This window comes from Pleurodeles waltl, chromosome 5 (genome assembly GCF_031143425.1).
Source record: "Pleurodeles waltl isolate 20211129_DDA chromosome 5, aPleWal1.hap1.20221129, whole genome shotgun sequence".
Classification (NCBI taxonomy): domain Eukaryota; kingdom Metazoa; phylum Chordata; class Amphibia; order Caudata; family Salamandridae; genus Pleurodeles; species Pleurodeles waltl.
The window spans coordinates 1754028583-1754050919 of NC_090444.1; positions in this window are offsets into that span (position 1 = coordinate 1754028583).

The following is a 22337-nucleotide window of genomic DNA, read 5'->3' on the forward strand; positions in this document are numbered from 1 at the left end:
TTTAGCTTAGAGTCATGGATCCACCACAACTCTCAGTGAATTTATTTTTAAAAAATGCTTTTTTGCCCTGGGGGTTCCCTCTGGGACCCCTAGCACCAGAGCCAAGGGGTCATAGTGTCCCTACCCTGGCCCATTTTCTTTTTCTGTATGTTTTTTTAATTGGACTCGGCTGAAGCTGAGTCCCAAGATGGCTGCCAATTTTTTCTTCATGAAGTGTTGATAGCCAATTAGATCTCAGCACAAGATCGGGAGGGTTCACTGAGCCTTCATGTCTTTATATATAGAAATTTGGATTTTCTTTAATATCTCAAAAACTACTGAATGGATTTACACCAAATAACAACAAGCATAGGTAAATGCATTAGATTTTACCTATGGGATTAATAATTAGAGGTGCGGGAGCACTGTATAAATGCAAGTATGATGGTGTGAGTGCTTTCTGAGCAGGGTGAGTGGTGCATGAATGAAAGTTGATAAGTGTAAGTGCAGGGTGAAAATGCCTGAATCCACGGTAATTGATGTGTATTCAGTGCAGAATAAGAATTGTGTGCCTGTACTGGGTGAGAGATGTTACCCTGTACAAGGTAAGATGTTTGTATGTATAGAGTGAACAGTATGTCAATAGTATAAGTGCAGGAGGAGCGGTTTGCTCTCAGTGTGAGAGTTGTAGGTGGAGGGTGGGAGGAATGTGAGTGCTGTGGGGTAGAGTAGCACTGGGTACACTTACAAGGATACTCTCATTAAGCAAAAAAGTACATTTGGCTTGGAAACTAACACAGGCAGCCAGTATAAGCATGTGCCTACACCACGCGTATAAGTAAGGGAGACCCCTTTGCCCAAGAGGGACCAGGTCCAAGACGCTGGTGCTGGGTGAAACACACCCTTTTACTCTTCCTTTCACAAAGTCGACAAGCGCAGATCCTCCTCAGCTCACATCACAAAATGGTTAACATCACTGAGTGACACTCACATGTTGCTTATGTTTTCATTCCAAATCAATCCAATCGTCGAATACATCAAACTGCAGCTGCCAATGACTTCAAATAGCAACGTGATTACTAGAAGGAGCTGTCAAGATCCCTAGTGAAGGTGTGCTTGGACAACCGAAATTCCATACCGATTGCTAGGCTACCGGAGCTGCAAAATGATCGAGCTAGATTATACCTTGTGACATCAGTTTTAAAAGCTTTCAAGGGTTTCAGAGTGGAGGCACAGATTAAGTTAAAAAAATACTATTTTCATACAGAAGACATTCTGGAGCAAAGGCCCAGAATACACACAGAAGCATGCACCCCGTTTCATGCCATCAAGGAGCCTTCAGGTCCGCAGGGATTGCACCTTACATTTTAAGGCACTCTAATTAATTTCAGTCAGTATTCACCTACTTCATGTAAAAGAGCTGTGTAACCACTAGCTTTAGTTTCCACGCAGCTCACTGAAGTGTTGGCAAGGCTGCAGCAGGCACAACCCTCATAAACCCACCACTCGTAAGTAATAAATGGGACAACTAGCACATCACATATAACAATCAGAGTAATTTCGAAAGCTACTTCCAACTCTGCTTTAATCTAAATGAAATGACAAACAACAGCACGTCATTAAAATGCTCAAAGTTCAGAGCTAATCATTTGTGAGGAGAACTAATGATCTTCAAGGTTTCAGCTGGACACTTCAAAAAATGCATTCTGACAACATTTTGGCTTTGCAGAGGGCGAGGCTTGGGGCTGAAAGTGAGGCTTAAACAACGACGCATTACAAGCCTCTTGTAATAATAAATAAAAGTTACTGAAATAAAAGGACGAGGCACACAGTGGAGTGAAAGCACACTAGAATGCTGACCTTTGTCGGCAACAAGACAGCTACAAGGAGATTACATAAAGAGTGGAAGACAATCAAAACAAGCACAGCGCAAGCGCTCTGCATCCAAAACAGAAGAAAAAGTTCCCCATAAAGCGGGTGTAAACAGTACTTGGGTCCCAGGACACTGATAAGAGCAAATATGCGATGAGCAAGCATTGGTAAATGCAGGAAATATGCTACAGCCAATACAAATGGAGGAAAAGTAAGTGGCAAGCACAGGAACCAATGAAAAGCAAGGGTGCGGGAGGTAAGCCCCTTTTACAATATATGTTAACAATGGATTTCAGACGCACAGCACAAACACTGTGCAGGTGAATCCTAAAAAGGGTGCTTTCTGGACCAAGAGCTACCTTTCTGCCAAATTAGGTGCAATTCTTTCCAGCAGTTCCGGCTGTATTCCTGTTAAAAAACGTTATGATAATTAACATGGGGAAAAAATGTCTTGGGACCCACCCCCCTTTTTCTCAACCCCTGCTTGATGGATCACTCTGAAACTTTCCGGACCACAGCTGAAGTGAGAATCACATTTTTTGAGAAAGTTTCATGAAGATTCATCAACCAGCGCTAAAGATAAAGGCAAGTAAAAAAACACTTTTTCTATAGAAACTAGATCCTAGCTATACCTAGTGGCGACTGCCATAAACACATATATTTATTTAAAAAAAACAAAGGTTACGGGATGTTATAGTTAAGAAACAGAATAAAAAAAACTTTCGAAAGTCACTGAAAAAAACAAGGGTTACAGGGACATTATAGTTAGGTACTTAATTTACTCACACAATACCATAGAAATTCAGCAGTTATAGTTACCAGCCAGAACTATAACTTATGCCCTCACAATGCACTGCTTATTACCTCATATATTACATCACTCATGACATGGTCAAGAACATCACTGATGACATCATCCAGTCTGTGTAAATGTGTAGAAAACGTTGACATGAGTTAAAGATACGTACTAAGATATTGCATAAGTTAAATCAGTACTCTTCTGAAGCTACTGATCAGTGATAGTATTTGTAATGGATGTCATCTGAGAGGATATGTGTGTGTCTGCAATAGTATGTGAGTGGTTGTTTGAGAGGCTGTGCGGTTGGGTGACTGGCTGTGTCAGTAGCTTTATTACTGAGTGAGTGGGTTTCTGTTTTACTGTATGTGTAAATAAGTGGATGTGTGAGATGTTCTATGTGTGAATGAGTGGTTGTCTCAGTAGTTCTAGTGGTAAATGAGTGACTGGGTGTTTCTGTGGTTGAGTAAGTGGCTGTGTAAGTGGCCCTTTGAGTGAGTTAGAGGCTGCACCTATCTGTACGGGGGACTTAGTGGGTGTGTCAGTGACTGTATGTGTGAGTGAGCATGTCAGTGAATGTATGTGTGAGGGTATACTTGTATCAGTGACTGTATAAGAGAGTGAGTATATGTTATACTATGTAGATGAATAAGTAAGTGGGTGTGCCAGTAAGTGTGTGGGCGAGTGAGTGGTCATGTTATTTGTTGCATGGATGAGTGAGTGGGTATAGAAGTAGTTCTATAGGTGGGTAACTCATTGTCTGAGTGGCTATATGTGTGTGTGGCTTTGTGTTTGTGTTGCTGTAATGTTAACTAATTGGGTGTATAAGTATGTCTATGGGTGTGTGTGTGGCTCAATCATCGACTGTATACGAGAATCAGTACAGAATGTATTACCTGCGTAAGTGGTGTGTAGCTAACTGAATGACTTTATGGGTGTATAAGTCAGTGTATGAGTAATTACATGGCAAAGTTAGTGGTGTATATAAGTCAGTGAATGAGTAATTACATGGCAAAGTTAGTGGTATGTGTGGCTAGTACTTGAATAATGGAATGGGTGTCAGTGTATTTTCCAATTGGTGAATTTTTGTGTGCACTTCTATGGATGTGTGAATGGGTATCTGTGTAGTTCTGAGAGAGTGTGACTGGGTGTATGAGAGGTTTGTATGTGTGTATGAGTGGGGTGTGAGTGTCTAGGTGGATGATGTAAACAGTGATGTAATTTAAGATGTCATCAGTGATGTCATTAGTGATATCACTGGCCATGCATGTTATGAGTGATGTAATATGTGAGGCCGTAGGCAGTGCATTGCGGGCATAAGTTATGGTTAGGAAGATGCTAAGTCCTATGAACTTAAGAAGGTTACTCTGATTGAGGGATTTGGACTTACCATTGAAGAATACAGAATAAAATTCAGGGAGACTCGAAAAACCCAGAGTCAGGCCTGGGTAGAATTTGTGGATGTTTCACTGAAAATGCTGGGTGACTGGTTAGAAGTTAACAAGGTACAATATTTTGATGGGCTTTACAATTACATTGTGAAAGAACAACTTTTGAGGAATTGTTACAATGAGAAACTCTTTCAGTTCCTGGTAGACATAGGTCCACTTTCCCCTCTAAAGTTGAGAAAGAACGCAGACCACTGGTTCAAAACAAGGGTAACCAAAACTTCCACTGGTGGGGAGACCAAAAAAAGAGGCCTAAAAGCCCCCCAAGGAAAGAAAACAAAAACAAAAAGTCTTCATTAGGCTCCCAAAAATCTGCTCTGGAGGGATGTCCCCAAAATTCCACATAGTCTAGGGATGGGTACAAAGGAAATTACGTTGATCACAACAAGGCTTGGTGCCATGACTGCAAAAACAAAGCACACCAAACTGGAGACCTAGCTGTAGAAACAAAAATAATGCCTCTAGTCCACCTACAGTAAATGCAGTTGCTAATCTCCAGATGGGGTCACAGTTGTGGCCTGACCATGTCAGTGAACCCACAGAGGCAACATTAGTCACAGAGGGAGGGGTAGACTTATCCTTTACTGCCTGGCCTACTAACATGCAAAATACAGGCAGCACCCTTTGATTAATGGGACTAAGGTAGGAGCCTTGAGGGACACTTGAGCTAGTGTCAACATGGTAATCCAGCACCTGGTCCACTTGGATAAGTACCTGATAGAGAAAACTCATCCTGTCACCGATGCTGACAATGTCACAAAGATCCATCCCATGGCAATGGTATCTTTTGACTGGGGGTATTAGTTGGACAGAAAGAAGTGGATGTGTCCCCATCCATCCTGTAGACTGTCTGCTTGGAAATTACTTGGAGAGTTCTCCCTTGGGTGGAGTACAACTTAGGACCCATGCAGCCATGCTGCGGATCCAAGAAGAAAGACAAGAAGACTGGTTGACCAGCTTCTAAACAGACCACAAGTCAGAACCTCTCTTCCCAGAAAGAAGACTTGTTAACCACAGAGGGAAAGGAGCCTGAAGAGCTTGGGGCCTACTACCCAGAGCTCTTAGGTCTGGGGGACCCTCTAATGAGGATCTGTGGCAGTGACAAAGAACATGACCCACTCTTGAAAGCCTGAGGCAGCAAGCTGCATAGGAAGAACGAGGTAATGTCAGTAGTACCCACAGGGTCTATTGGGAGGAAGGGCTTCCATACACTGAGGCTAGAAACCTCAAAGCCTGGTGAAACTAGGAGGGTGGTAGTGCCCCAGCAGTACAGAGGCTTTCTCTTCTCTCCAGCCCATGACATTCCCCTGGCTGGGGACCTGGGCCAAAACAAAACTTGGAGTAGGTTAGTGAATCACTTTTACTGGCCTGGGATGTCACAAAAGGTGAAGGACTTTTGCCAGGCCTGTGTCTCCTGTCAAGCCAGTAGTAAGGCAGGAGGCCACCTGAACGCCCCCTATATCCCACTACCTGTGGTTGGGGTGTCCTACGAAAAGGTAGGGGTTGATATTGTTGGCCCCCTTGACCTTCAAACATCCTCAGGTGATAGATATATCCTTGTGGTAGTGGATCATGCCACTAGATATCATGAAGCTATTCCTCCTAGGACAATCACTTCCCCTGCAATGGTCAAACCCTCCTGGGTATGTTTACTAGGGTTTACTTTCCTAAAGGGGTAGTATCAGACAGGGGTTCAAACCTCATGCCAGCATACTTAAAACACATGTGGCAGGAATGTGGTGTAGCTTATAAGTTCACTACCGCATACCATCAAAAGACCAATGGGTTAGTTGAAAGATTTAACCAAACATTGAAAAACATGATTGGAGGACTCCCTGAAAAACTCCGAAGGTTATGGGATGTCTTACTTCCAGGTCTGTTGTTTGCCTTCAGGGAAGTGACACAAAAATGAGTAGGATTGTCCCCTTTTGAACTTATGTTTGGGCATCCTGTTAGGGGTCCATTGAGTGAGGGAAGGCTGGGAGAGGCCTCTCAAGGAGCCCAAACAGGACATTGTGGTTTATGTAGCACTGGTATGACCAAAAAAGCTGCTATGGTGGAGTTCCAACCAGGGCAGAAAGTTTGGGTGTTGGAACCTGTGGCTCCTAGAGCCCTCCAAGACAAGTGGTGTGGGTCCTACCCCATACTTGAAAGAAAAGGGGAAGTTACCTACTAAGTTGACCATGGTAGTTGCAAGAATCCCAAAAGGATAATACATGTCAACCACCTGAAACCCTATTTTGACAGAGCTGGTGTTACCATGTGACCATGGCTAGCCTAGTAGTTTTAGTTTCAAAACCTCACCCTAAGGGAAATGTGATTCTGTGTGGACTACAGAGGCTTCAATGCTTTGACAAAAACTGATGCACACCCAATTCCAAGAGCTGATGAGCTCATAGACAAATTAAGAGCAGCCAAATACATGAGTACCTTTGCACTTACATCTGGGTACTGGCAGATTGGCCTGACCACTACCGTAAAAGAAAGATCAGCATTCTCCACCCAATGCCCCTGCCGCCTTCCAGAGGTTAGTGAACCAAGTTGTAACTGGTTTGGAATCCTTTAGTGCAGGTTATCTAGATGATACTGCTGTCTACAGCTCCACCTTGCAGGATCAGCCAATCCACCTAGGAAAGGTTCTTGAGGCTCTGCAAAAGGCAGGCCTCACTATCAAGACCAGTAAGTGCCAGATAGGGAAGGGAAATGTATACCTTGTAGGTGGAGGCCACGTTCAGCCGCTACAGTCCAACATCCAGACAATTCTAGCTTGGGAAGCTCCAACTACCTGACTCAAGTCAAGGCATTCCTTGGCTTGATTGGGTACTATAGGAGATTTGTGAAGGATTGTGGCACTATAGTGGCCCCCCTCACAGACCTTACCTCTAAGAAAATGCCCCAAAACTGTTAACTGGACAGTGAGTTGTCAAACAGGTTTTGATTCTCTGAAGGGTGCAATTTGCTCTGCCCCAGTCCTGAAAGCTCCAGATTACTCCAGGCACTTTATTGTCCAAACAGATGGCTCTGAACTTGGGATAGGAGCAGTCCTACCTGAGACAAATAATGAAAGACATGACTAGCCTGTTGCTTTTATAAATAGAAGGCTACACCCCAGGGAAGTAAAATGGGGTGCCATAGAGAGGGAAGTCTTTGCTGTGGTATGGGCGTTGAACAAGCTGAGACCATACTTCTTTGGCTGTCATGTCATAGTTCAGACAGACCACAGGCGTCTCAGGTGGCTTCAACAAATTAAAGGTGAAAACCCCAAACTGTTTAGGTGGTCCATATCCCTACAGGGAATGGACTTTAAAGTGGAACACAGACCTGGGACTTCCACGTGGAGGATGAAGACTCCCCAGGAGAAGGATGGTTTCATCCCCTTTCATTTGGGGGCTGAGGGTATTGTGAGAAAGGGCCTCTTTTGACATGGTAGCTTCCCACCTTTTGCTTGTTGTCTGGAAAATGATGTGGTTTCAAACTGTAAGTACCTTTGTCCCCTGCTAGACAGGTTCCCTGAGTCAGTTCTCTTTTCCCAAAACTGTACTATGCTTGGCACTTCAGCCACCTTTGTAAGTCCCCAGTAAATGCTAATCCTGGTACCTGGGGCATGGGTACTGAAGAGGGCCCCTCAGAGCTGCAGCACCAATTGAGCCACTCTGAGAGGCCCCACACCAGCCTCATGCAGGCTGCCATTGCAGGTGCCTGGCAAGGCGAATCCACAGTTGCATCCTCGACATGGCACTCATCAAGAGTGCCATGCCCACTAACACTGCATTCAATATAGGTAAGTTACCCTTTTGGCAGGCCTGACAGCCCTAAGGCAGGGTACACTATAATGCATGTGAGGGCATACAGGTGCATGAGCAACTCTGCCCTACTGTGTCTTTGCTAACTCTTAGACATAGTAAATGTGCAGGGGAGCAATAGCAAATGCATATGCTGGACACTGGTCGTGATGAGTTCCACTGCTACATGATGGCTTTTCTGAACCCTTGGTTGTTTGTTATCAAACAACCCAAAATAATAAATCCACACTGATGCCAGTGTTGGATTTATTATAAGATATTCCCAGGGGGTACCTTAGAGGTGCCTCCTGCAAAACCGAACAGCCCTGGCATGGTTGCTGACTGGTCCTAACCAGCCTGCCACCACAAAAAATGATTCTGGACTTCTGGGGTGAGAGCCTGTGCTCTCCACAGCTAGAACACAATGGGGGGTCATTACAACCTCAGTGGTCTTTTTACAAGACCGCTGAGGGACCGCCGTGCTGAAGACCGCCAGTGCAGGCGGTTTTCTGCTCGGAGCATTATGACTGCTGGCAGCCCTCTGTCCTTTTCCGGATGGAGAGCCGCCAGCAGCCATACTGGCGGTCGGCGGGGAAGTGGAGGTTGCTCCACCTCCACCGCCACGTCAACAGAACACTGCCCACCGAATCACGTTCTGTGATTCGGCGTGGCGGTGTTCTGTTGACGGGGTGCTGGCGGCAGAGCAGCCCCCATCGATCCCGTCCCCTCCCGGAGGATCAACGGACCAGGTAAGTTGACCGTCCATTAGGGGAGGGGTGTTGTGTGTTGTGTGCTTGCATGGGAGTGAGTGTGTAGAGGGGGTGTGTGAGTGCGTGTATGCATGCGGGGGTGTTGTGTGTTTGGAAATGTGTGCGAGTCTGTCTGTATGTATGTCTGTATGGAAGTGTGTGTGTATGTCTGAATGTGCATGTGTGTGTGTGACTGTGTGTGTGGCTGTTGGCAGGTTTGCTGGTGTGTGTGTGGGTATGTGTGTTGGTGGTGCCTGCGTGCATGTCGGGTGTGAATCTGTAATGTGATGTTGGGGGTGGGTGTGGGGAGGGCGGTCCTGCCATCTTTGGTGGGTGGCAGGGGGGTCTGGGGTGTTGGGGAAGGACTTGGGGTGGGTGTGTGGGTTGGGAGAGACCCCTATTAGTGCCAAGGAAGGAATTCCCTGGCACTGATAGTGCTCACCGCCATGGATTTCATGGTGGTTCCCAACCCCATGAAATCCATGGTGGTCAGCCGGATGATGATACCGCCGGCGGTATTGTGGCGGCCGCCGGGCTGGAGAACCATGTCTCCAGCCCAGAGGTCGTCTCCGCCCTGGCGGTCTGATCGGAGAATTGGCGGATGACCGCCATAATTCCAAAATTCTTACTGCCAGCCTGATGGCGGTAGGGCCGCCGCTTCTCCGCCAACCGCCAGGGTTGTAATGAGGGCCAAAGTCTTTTGTGGGTGGAGGTGTTACCCCTCGTCCCCCAGGCAGGCACTCTGCACCAGCAGTCAGCTGAAAAGGCTTTGCCAGCTTTGAAATCAGACCTCCAGCTCTGCTGCTAGCAGCAGATGGCTGCCCAATGGTTTTGCCCTCACTTTAGGCATGAAGATCGGTGGGAAACCTATCTAGGCTAGAAGGAATGGCCATCCTCAGCCTGCACCACCCCTCAGGTGTAGCAGGCGAGATGATCACTCCGTTTAATTTTCCACCATCTTGGATGGTAGGAAAATAGCCAATCAGGGTTAGGGATGTGACCCATTCCCACAGGAAGTGGTCACTTAGTGGGTGTAGACACCTAAGGTAGGTGTCCCATTGGCCACTGCCAGGTACTCCCTCTCACACCCTCTAAATGCAGTATTTTGAGGGCATCCCTAGACCAAGAATTTAGGAGTGATGGACACAAGAAGATCAGAAACAAATTAGACCCAAGTCATGAGAAGTGAAGTTTTGCTGCACAAAGAAAAAGGTGCCAAACGCTGCCTGCTGCTGCAAGGACTCGACAATCACCACTTAGGTGTCCCCTGAGTACCTGAAGGACTCTATAAAACCCTGTAGCACCTCCAGCCTTCTAAGAATTGCCAAGAACCTGCCTTTGAGTGAAGGTATCACTCCCCTGCACCCTGCAGAGAAGGAACCCACGAAGTCTGGTGAAGTAACCAGTTGCTGATCAACCCCTCAGTCCTAGCAGCAGAGCCAAATTCTGTACGACAAGACCTGCCACCATGCCAAGTTTAGTGGCACTGTGACTGTCCAGGACTGTGGCGTACTACTATCCCGGATACCATGCCCCCAAAATCAGACACCCAGAAGCAAAGTCCACTCCGGACCCCTAAAAGCCCAGGAGCAAGCACAAGTCAAGGGACTTCAGGACATTCAAGAACCACCCTGCTGACCTGCAATCTACCCTCAAAGTTGCCTGCTTCTGATTTCAACGGACCTAAGACGCACAACTCCTGGCTCACCTATCTGCATTGCACCTGGCCTCCCCACAGCTTGCACCAACCAACCAGCTGTGTTCTAGGGGTCCCTGACCTCCACCTTCCGAATGTGTGTACACAATTATTGATACTGTACCTACAACAAATGCTTAGCACATCTCTTCGATTAGCCTAACTGCTCACCCATACTACCACGAAAACAGAGTATTAGGTGGTCTGCTTTTTACCACCGGATACCAAAGTGGGGTTGATTGTAATCTCTACAAATTGCACATCATTTTTGTACACCATTTAGAGAGCCAGCCTCCTATAGAGTGAAAGAGTGAGCAGAAAGGAGTCAGAAGTTGGGAAAGGTATGAAGCTAGTTTGCACAAAACCGGACTGAGAATGAGTAGTAATCATTGAGCAGGAGGGAAAGGCACGCAGTCAGCAGACACAATTGGGGTGTGAGAGATGAGAAAGCAGGAACAAGGAGGAGAAAGCTACAGAGCAGGGACCTAGAAAAACTGGGCTGAGAGTCAGGAGAAAGCAGCGAGAAGAAGGGAAGGACACGCAATAGGCATTCAGAAAACCAGGCTGAAACTGAGGGCAAACTTGTGAGAAGGAGAGAAAGGCATACAGCGGGGATGCACAAACCAGGACTGAGTGCAAGGAGAAAACAGTGAGAAGGAGGGAAAACTACTCAAGAAGCTCGCAGAAAATTGGGCTCAAAGCAACTTTGGTGTTTTTTAGTAATTTTATGTTTTTTCTGTGAATTTGTTTGCAGTGCATATATTTTAGTCTGTTCAAAGAGAGTCAAAGTAGTGAATATTGATTGTAATATTGGAGTTTCCTGAGTTGTGTATCTTTAGTGGCACTTTTCCATGTTATTGGTCTTACAACAGTTACATTCATGCAAACATTGTTATGCATATAACTAATTCTACCACGATGAGTGTATTTTAAGACCCAAAATTGGCTTGTTTTGTTGAAATGTAGTTAAAGATATCTATGTTTTTTTCTCCATAATTTAAATCATTGTAATGATTAATAGTTCTACCACTTATTTTTACATTGGTTAGATGTATGAAGTTGTTTTCTTGTTGTGAATATAAGGAGTGTATTTTAGTGTTCTGTTTACTGTAATATTTGTTTTCATTATTTTTGTTATTCCCAAATTTGTAGTGAAATGTAAGTATAAATAACATATATATATATATATATATATAGACATTCTAATTAATGTTGGATGTTAGTAGTTCACTAACAAACATCCTAACTGAAATATTGATAGTTGACTTTTTATGATATTTTCTGAATTCGCTATGACCCTCGGCATTTACGAATATCATACTACTATGAAATAAAGTGATTTCACTGGGCAGGGCAGTTTTCTGTGTCCTGGAAACGAAGACTCCACCCAGCCTCCATTTCCTTACACCTGCAGTGCTTTTATTGGCAGCTTCTTTTCCAGCTTGACTTTCCATCCAATTTGGAGGGTATTTTGGTGTTTTTTTAACATTTTCAACAGTTAAAATAGCATATGGTGGTAGTGGGGAGCAAGAGACACACCATCAGCAAGACAGTTCCTCAGAGGATGAACTCCCTGCCAATAAACAGTCTGTGGCATAGGAGTTCTGTACTTTCCTCTCTAGGGAGAAGAAGACTCTCGCCAAAATTGGTAACTGCAGGCTTTGTGAAGAACCTTTATCTAGGGGCACTTCTAAAAAGTATTCCTGCAGAACCAAAAGCATGCTGGCTCATCTTAAAACCTACCATAGTAGGCAGTTGGCAAGAGACCAGCGAGAACACAGTGCAGCTGATCCAACAACATTTTGAGCTGCAATGGTGGCACCAGACGACCCTATCCCTGCTGGTGTACAACAACAGCTGACACATAAATCTCCTGACCTGAAGAAGATTGACACTTAGGCCCATATTTATACTTTTTGGCACAAACCTGCGCTAACGCAGGTTTGCGCCAAAAAGTATAGCATCGGCTAGCACCATTCCAAGACGCCGGCCGGGCGCCATATTTATGGAATGGCACTCGCCAGAGCTAAGGCCCTGTTAGCATTCTTTCAAAGGACGCTAACAGGGCTGTGGAGGCGTAGAGGGAACTGGGGCTTGTGCACCAAATTATGCTGCTACACTGCTTAGAGGCAAAAGAATTGCCTCTAGGTAGTGTAGTGCCATTTTCTGGTGCACAAGCCCCATGGGCATGGCTCCTGTCTTAGTAAAGACAGGAGCCATTCCCACCACCCCAGTGGCCATGCCCAGGGAACAAATGCCCCCTGGTCCTGACCATTGAGGCCAGTGCCATGCATGGGCCCCCAAGTCAGGGCCCCCTGAGCGGTGTTGGCAAAAAAAAAAAAAAACATACACACCCGGATTTACCTTGGATGGGTTCCCCATCCGTAGGTGACCTCCTGGTGTGGGTTGGAGCGGTTGGATGTGTCCCTGGAGACAGGGGAGGGCACCTGTGGGCTCTGACCATGGAAATCTGCCTGCAGGTCCCCTTACACCTGCCCTGACTCAGGGATAAATAATGGCGCTAAGCAAGCTCAGCGCCGCTATTTAAGGCCACCATCCCCCATCCTGGATTTTAGCATGGGGGGATAAATATGGCGCAACAGCTATATCATCCTTTTCTGGACGGGAACGTCTACCTTGCATCTAGATTTGTCTAGCGCCAAAGTATAAATATGGAGTTTGGTTTGCGCTGAATTAGCATTAAAAAAATTACACTAATTAATCGCAAACCGAGTATAAATATGGGACTTATTGCCTTGGGTGGAATAAAGTACTAACAGTTGTAGAGGACTGCTGCATACAGCAAAAGATTATCAGTGCTGATTTTTTTTTCCTATGATTCCAAGTTTGTTATCCCCAGTTAGATTTTTTACTGCTGAATTATTTTTCCCAGTTGCCATTTTATTTTTGAAAGGAAATAAAAAAATACAAAATTTTACAAAACTTGAAAAAACCCAAAAAATAGTTCAAAAAAATGCAAAAAAGGTTCTTCTTACTACCGTCTTTAATGGTTAACACAAAGATAAACTATATGTGTATGAATGTATAAGAAAGGGTGGTTCTATAAATAAGTGACTGTGTGTGTGAGTGGCTGTATGGGTGAGTGACTCAGTATCTGAGAGATTGTACGAGCGAGTGATTGAGTATGTATTTGTATGAGTGAGTGATTGAGTATGAGTGGCTGTATGGGTGAGTGACTAGGTGCGTGGCTGTATGAGTGAGTGACTGGGTATGTTAGTGGCTGTATGGGTGTGTGAGTCAGTGTGTGAGTGTGTGCATGATGGAGAGAGTTGTGTGAGTGGCTGTACGAGTGAGTGACTGGGTATGTGAGGGACAGTATGCTTGAGTGACTGAGTGTGTGAGTCTCTGTATGGGTGAGTGACTAGGTATGGGAGTGGCTGTATGGGTGAGTGACTGGATGTGGGAGTGGCTGCATAGGTGAGTGACAGGGTGTTTGAGAGATTTACAAGTGTGTATTTGCATAAGTGAGTGATGGAGTGTATGAGTGGGTGAGTGACTGGGTACCTTAGTGCCTGCATGGGTGAGAGAGTGGTTGTGTAAGTGACTGGGTACGTGAGTGGCTGTATGGGTGAGTGACTGTATGTGTTAGTGTCTGCAAGATTGAGTGAGTGGTTGTGTGAGTGGCTGCATGGGTGAGTGACTGAGTGTGTGAGTGTCTGTGTGGGTGAGTTACTGAGTATGTGAGTGTCTGTATAGGTGAGTGAGTGGGTGTGTGAGTGTCAGTATGGATTAGCGACTGTGTGTGATTGCATGATTAAGTGAGTTGTTGTGTGACTGTATGAGTGAGTGACTCAGTGTGAGTGAATGTATGGGTGAGTGACTGAGTATGTGAGTGTCTCCATCACTAAAAGAGTGGTTGTGTGAGTGGCTCTATGGGGGGTGGCTGGGTGTGCGAGTGACTGTATGGGTCATTGAGTGAGTGTGTGAATGTTTGCATGTATGAGTGAGTGATTTTGTAAGTGTCTGTATGAGTGAGTGACTGGATGTCTGAGTGGCTATATAAGTTCCTAGTGGAAGAAGATCCTGTCCAGAACTACTTCAAGAAATACTCATGTGGCACTACAAATATGCTGACAAACGTGAAGATTTATAACTGCAATCACTGATGAAAAAGAAAAGGAATGAAAGTTAATATTATTTTTGTATAATTCCAAATATAGAACAGTAAACACAACTTTTTCTAAAACAGTATATTACATTAGAATAAAACATTTTATTTCCCATCTTTTTGGTTCTCAGCTTTTATACCTGTAGAACCAACATTTTGGTTACTATAAAGTTTCATCCTTGAGCAAGGGGTAAAAAACAATAACATGGATTGTAAAAAAAAAAACCAAAGCTGCACAGCTTATCTTTACAAATAAGTGGTACTATGCATTGCACTCACTGCAAACACTTCATAAATTGTTTTACGTACTCTTTGTAAGGTTATTTATTCATATGTTTCTAAAAATGAACACCCTTATTATTATACCTGGTACAATAGTACTTATAAATATAAATAAAACCTTTGTTTCTGAGGCATTTTAGAAGAGATAATCTCTGGTTGGCCAAATGATCTTCAAAAGATTGTTGTTTGTTGTAAATGAAATGCCTTATATTACTTTTTCCAGATATATTTCAGAATAATTTGATTGTGTCAGTCTTCTTATGATATTCTCTCCTTTCATTGTTACCTTGTGAAAAGTACTTGAATATCCAACAATATGTTTAAATTTAGTGATTTTATTAGTATTTGTTTCTGTATACAAAAGCTGTCTGTAGTTTTTGATCTCTTTTTCCAGTTTAGTGCGTTCTTTTGTTCGTTAGTGTTTTATCCCAGGAGTAAGTCAATTTCAATATTTGGAATTCCTTGTAGGGACATTATCTTTGATGGGCCATATGATGTCATAACATATTGAGTTATAAGTGTAAAAAGTGAACTATTCAATATTTTAGTAGCAATACTTCGTAGAATTTGGCTCAAGAAAGATATGGTAAGAATTTGGTAGCATATAAGGTAATCTTTGGTTAAATGCAAGTAGTGTTCAGATGTTATATAAACTTCTTTGTGGAAAATATATAGTTTCATACAGTTTGCAGAACTTTTTTAAAGACATCACCCCTAGTTGGCCAAACGATGTCTAAAACACTGACAGTCTCGATAGAAGAAATATCATATGTTAGGTTTTTTGCAGAAATACATGTTATAGTTTTGGTTGAAGAAAGAGAAAGAGAAGAATTTCTTAGTTTGAAAGGTAGTTTTGGTTTGAATGTGAGGTTGTTGTCATTGCATTTCGTTTATCCGGCTTCACTCTTCAAATAGACTGTGTATTGTCCAGATGTAATATTAACTCCCTTGTGAAAGATAATAGCTATAGTAGCATAAGTTCTTCCTGAAACTGATATTTGTCCAGCTTTGAAGTTTGTTGTTTCAGTTTCCAATTTGGATCCATCTGCCCTTGTAGCATTAATATGAGGCATTTTCTGTTTCTTCGTAGAGGCAATGTAGATATAACATCTGATCTACAATTTGGGAGGAGGGCCATATTTTGATTTGCGTTTCTAATTAATCTGTCAAAAGTGTCAAGTACCAAAATTGCTCTGAATTTATTTGAGTAAATGATATAAAATAGCAATCTTCTCACGCATGGTTCCATTTGTAACTCAGTCCAAATATCTCATCAATATTTACTCCTCTTCTAATACTCCCAGAATGACCATTATACATTTGTACGTCTTGTTGACTTTTGAGAGTAAATACTACCGATGCACTACATGCATCCACAAGGTCTCCAATACATCAAGCAGAATGAATTACTCTTTTCTCTCAATAAACGCTGAAACAAATTATTCAGTTCATAACACAACCTCTCATCAGTTTTCCTTTGAATTTCATGTACAACATGTGGTAAAAGAAAGAGTACACTGAGAACAACATTTGCATAGCGTTGTCACCTGAACTGTTTTCCAACTGCTAATCTACAATTTCTCCCTTATTTTCCAATTTCTTCTTCATAACAGTTTCTAGATTGTCCTTCTTCTTTTCCTTCTTCAGTATCAGTTTAATCTTTTGCATGTTTTCTATTTCTCATAAATAGGATATTTACCTAAGTGAGGAGCATATAAACTTCTTAAACGATTATACTCTCTCACACAGCTTACATCAGCAGTAACTTTGCTTTCATCAAATTCAACCAAGAACACTATTCTAACACATGATAATGCTACATATAACATACCTTCTTTAAAAACTGTAATAAAAGCTGTGTTTGCACTTAAAACCTATGATGTATGGATAGTGACAGCATACGCTGATTCATCACCCCTTGGCTTGAATAGCTGCAAAAGTGCTAAGTAGAAAAACTCTCTTCTGTCTGCTGTCTGGCAAGTAAGTTTTCTGCTGGTAGTTAGATTTCCTTTGCTATGTTTCACTGAACAACCATCACATCCAAAAACTGCTTACCTCCCTTCTTCCATGTTTTCACTTTCATTATTTTTATACTTGTAGTACAGAAGTACTTAATAGAGGTATATGTTTTCTAGATGTGGACTCCTTGTTGGGTAATATGTGTCTAACATGCTTGTTTTTACATTGTCTCTACTTTCTGGCTCAAATTCTGCTAGATACTGAATTTCTGGGAAAGACTTTAAGACTCTGTTTCGTGTGTTTGCAAGCCCTAGACTTACCCAAACAATTCTTCTAGACTTTGAGAACAAGCTACATGAGCTCAACCTATCTGCACACTCATAAGATCCAATTTCCCTGGGGGAAAGCATTTTCAAGTTGAAACTGTACAATTTCTTAGTAAGACTCTTTTCTGCAGAAATCTCCTCCCACATCCCCTTCATTTCTGTCTTCTCAGATTTTGTGATATATGATGTGATGCACCAAGCAACAGCAATAGAACCATCTGCAACAAATTGTATGTCCATGTTTGCATTCCATATCTTCAAAATGGCTACTATTTTCAGGTTGTAAGTATTTTTAGGTGACTTTCGTATCACTGTTTGTCTGACTACAGATAGAAAGCTGTTTACTCTTCATTCTGAAATCACAGGTCAAAGGAATCCAAAACAGCATCTTTTATAAAATGCACCTTTGATTTTATATTTCTGTCTGCAAGTACCTTCCACATCTCTGATTTTGGAAGCACAGTACTTGTTGTCTCAAACCATTTTCAGCAGTATATTTTAGAATTGTGCATGCCACATACTTTTCAATGAAAGACAGGACAGTTTCATAACTCTCTGTTCCAAATTTAGGTGCATCTTAAATCCATAGCAGTGTGTGAATATGAGGACACCTCTTGCTTGGTACTCTTTATGCCAAAAGAAATCGTTTACTTCACCACGAGGAGGGTTTGTCTTCTTGCAGATGAAAGACATCATAGCTTGAAATCTGTGGTTAAAGTACCTGCAAGCATTCGGTGGGATTCAAGGAACAGGGATCTTCTGCTGTCTTCAGTTCAATATCTTTAATATTAGAGTTTGCTCCTCTCAAAAATTCAAGCAGATCATCCCACTCACACCACTGAATGTTAGGAACCAAGTAGGTGCACATAGGTTTCTTAACTTACATTTCAGCTCACCATGATGATGGTACCAATACTCATTGGTACCACATTGTAAAGCCATCAAATTAATTAGGCTGTACTCCAACTTTTCATCCTTTCCAAGAACTTTTTCAACAAACTTCTTAGCAGAAAGGTTTTGAAGATTTACTCCTGTTTTCAGTATGTGATTTACAGCGTTTGAAAGTCCAGACAAGTCGCTCTCAAAGAGAAGATTAAATATATAGGGAATACACTGCCGAAGTCTAGGGTTTTTGGAATATAATCTTGTTGAGCGGTACTCAGCTGCTGTTATTGTAAAGGAAGGTCATCACCGTGCTCACCTTCTCCACTGGGAAACAGTTGTGGAAAACAGCGAGCCTCTAAACATTTTTCCCAGACACTCATGGGAGCTCCTTTAGCTTGCTTTGTTTGGAAATGGTCAATTGCATCACCAATAACTTCTTTTGAATGAAGAGGATGGATACCGTAGTGCTGTGATTCCCAACCTTTTGACATCTGTGGACCCCCACTTTACCATTACTGGACCACAGAGACCCCCACTGGATCATTATTGTAATCCAGGGACCCCTATACTGAGTCATTACTGGAAGCCGGGGACCCGGGCCTAAACATTGTCGATGATTTGAACTGCAAAGCAATACACAGAAAAAAAAAAAACAAGCATTCCATCAAACACATGCAAATGATAGCACATTTTATTTATTTGCAAACAAATTTAAAAAAAAATAGTTTTCAGAGGAAGTGTAATAGGATCGTCACGTCTCTGGCTACAAAACAAGCCCCTGGATCGTATCGACAGTGCCCCGGGGGAACACACCAAAGCGATGACCACCCGGAAGAGAATCTGAACCCGGATAACCGGGTTGGATCGGTGTCACCGGGAGCAGAAATAGAGAAGACGGAGGCAGAAGAGGTGTGTGATTCGAGGGAGCAGGACGAGGAGAGGAGCGCGAACCGGAACGAGCAGAGCCAGAAAAAAGAGGATTGAGGCGAGGAGCGGAGCAAAGACTTTGGAGGAGAGACACCGATCCGGCCGAGACCGCTGGACAACAGACCCGCCATGTCCCTGGAGGGGCGTGGCTCTCTCAGGTACGATCGTGTCTTCGATTAAGTTATGTCCCGTTGTGGAGTAGGAACTGGAGTGAGAGGGGCATAGCAGGGGAGGGACCAGAAGAAAGGACCCAGGAAAACGAGTAGTAAGAACTAGGGTGCATGTAACACTAATAGCACACCCGGATAGGGACTGTGCTATAAAACAGCCCTATAAAAGAGCCATAAGACGGTCACTTAATCTTTGTTGCACCTAGAGCACTTGTGGGTTTTTTTCTTCAGTTTTCCAGCCTTGACCAAGTCACCTCCCACCACCTGCACTGCCAAAGTCCCCCACCCTTTGTCACACTCCCTAATACTAACCCAAACCTAGAAGGAATCCCAGAACCCCACACTTACCTCTTTCTCTATTTCTCTTGGGTCAACCACCAACATCTGGATCGGAGCCATCCCTGGTTATCCCGGCCAAAACACACCCACAGCTCAGAAGTCCTGGGAAGAGAAACCTTTAAGAGAATAGAAGAACCCGTTACATCAAGGAAAACAACCAAGGAAAAGACCCTGAGGACTAAAACGAAGGAACTAGAGGGAAAGAAAGAGTGATTAAAACATCCAGAAGGATGCATAAAGAGCACTTGAGCAGTATACCGTGTCTAGTGGATCCTTAATTCACCGACCCTATCAAGGTTCTAAGCTGAACCCACCACAGTGGTGAAAGAAGTGGGATTTTAAGGAACAAAACACAGTATAATCGGAGATGGAGGAAAAACCTACCATAGTAGATATGATACAGCAGCTAGCTGAAAGGCAACGGCACCTCCAGCTTGTTTGGGAAGAACAACAAAAAGAGGCCAAAACAGAGCGGGAAGCCCTTCAAAGCGCCCTGAAAAGCCAAGCCACCATCATGGCCAACAACCAGTTAGTCCACAAAAATGCGCTGAAGACCCTTACGGATACCATCGCCGCTACCAGGGTTCATCCCAATGTCCCCAGCTCAGTGTTACAAAGATACCAAGAAGGTGAGGATCCAGATGCCTTTTTTACGAATTTTGAAAGGGTCGCCACCTCCGCCACCTGGCCCCAAGATAGGTGGGGACAATACATAGCCCCCCCTGTTGACAGGCACCCTACAGGCGGCTTACCAAGCAGTGAACCCTGGGGGTATCACCCCGTACGAGGGGATCAAGAAAAGCATTTTAGAACCGGTGGGGTTTGATACCGAACACTACCCACTCCGGTTCAGGAAAGCCAAATGGGGTCCCTCAGAAACCCCTGGGCATTGTATTACAGAGTAAAAGACCTGGGTCTGATGTGGTTGGGACCAATAGGAACAAACTGAGAGGACATCATAGAAACCATTTTGTTAGAGCAATACATGGAGGCATTACCGACCGCCACGCGCAACTGGATTAAACAACACCCAAATCCCAAGACCACAACAACCATTGAGTTGGCTTGCGCCTATCATCGCACTATCGAGTTCAAGACTGGATCACATCGGGGTACCCCTACCACCAACCGTCCAATTATTGCTCCTTTCCGTCCCCCGAACAGAATATCCCCAGAAGACAATGGAAGCCCCCGGGTGGCGGAAAGACCTCCCATCCAACAACCCCAATGTTATAGATGTGGGAGTGGGGTCACATTGCCTGTATGTGCCCCCATAAAATAGAAAGGCCTGAACCAATGGAGATAGGTATCGCCCGTGAAAGGGTGTATTATGCAGGAAAAGAGGATAAGCAGTACAAGCATGAACTAGTTGTCAATGGACGCCAAGCTATAGTATTAGTCGATTCCGGCTGTAGCCAATCGGTCATTAGAGCCGCCTGATTGATAAAAACACGCTTACCCCAGGTGCAGCAGTGGCTATTTGTTGTATTCATGGAGACTCAAAGGAATATCCTATGACATGGGTCACCCTTACCTGGGGTGAAAGAAGGGACAATATTAGAATGGGAGTCATGGAACGACTGGTGGACTGATCACATCCACTTAGCTGCACTTCTCGACAGTGTCCGAAGGAACGGAGAAACTGATCCATGGTGGAAAGAAGCCCCATTTGCTGCAGAACCAATCCACCTGAGTAAAACAAGATACAGACCTAGAAAAACTGAAAAAAGAGAGATAAAGAGACTATATGCACAAAAGGAAATTGAGTCCAACCGAGTAAATATACAAAATGTTGCTCTTACTAGCCTTCCCCCTTCAGATACTGTCAAAGGGAAGACCCCATGCTTCAACATGCCTGGAGAGCAGCAAGACCTAGGAACCCTGGAGAAAAGGGACCCTGTTTTTCCATATATAACAACCTTTTGTATAGAGTCACGAATCATAATAACCAGGAAAAGAAACAGTTATTAGTCCCAGAGCCCTATCGGTTGCAAGTCCTACATTTAGCCCATAGTCAGTCAGGTGGGGGCCACTATTGAAGGGAAAAACCCGAGGAGTATCTCTTGCGTAGGTTTTACTGGCCAGGCGTATTTTCCGAGATACGTCTGTTTTGTCAACAGTGTCCCAAATGTCAGCTTATCGAATCAGTGCATAGAAAAAGGGTTCCCCTACAACCATTACCTATTATCAACATACCCTTTTCATGGGTGGGATTGGACCTGGTGGGGCCACTCATTCCTTCCTCAAAAGGATATAGATATATCTTGGTACTGGTCGACTACGCCACCAGATATCCTGAGGCCGTTCCCCTTACAATCATGAATACCAAAAGTGTGGCCCATGCCATGACTGGGTTTTTTTCCCGAGTTGGTTTCCCTAAGGAGATACTAACTGATCAGGGGACACAGTTCATGTCGAACCTAATGACACAAACCTGCCAGATCCTCGAGATAAAACACCTGAGGACCCCAGTATATCACCCCCAAACTGATGGGCTAGTAGAAAGGAATAACCGCATGTTGAAGACACTTTTGAAAAAAAAAGTCTCTGACTCCGGAAAGGACTGGGACAGACCGTTGCCATTGGTCCTAAATGCAATGAGAACACATGAGCAATCCTCTACTGGACATAGTCCCTTTGAGTTAGTCATTGGGCGACAACTCCGAACCCTGTTAGATATGGCAGCAGAGATGTGGGAGGAGGATGAGGGAGGAGAGAAGTCCCTGCTAGAATATACCCACAACCAAAAATCCCAAGTCCAATCCATGTGGGAAGATGTGAGAGAACACTTAGAGAAGGCCCAAGCCAAACAAAAACAATATTACGACCGAAACACCCAGATACGTACATTGAATACCGGGGAGAAGGTTCTTATTCTTTTACCCAGCTCAGAAAACAAATTATTAGCGAGCTGGCAGGGGGCCTATAGGGTGCTAGGGGCTGTGACTCCGGTAACTTACACCATTGAGATGACAGAAAATCTGAGAAAGACCCAGAT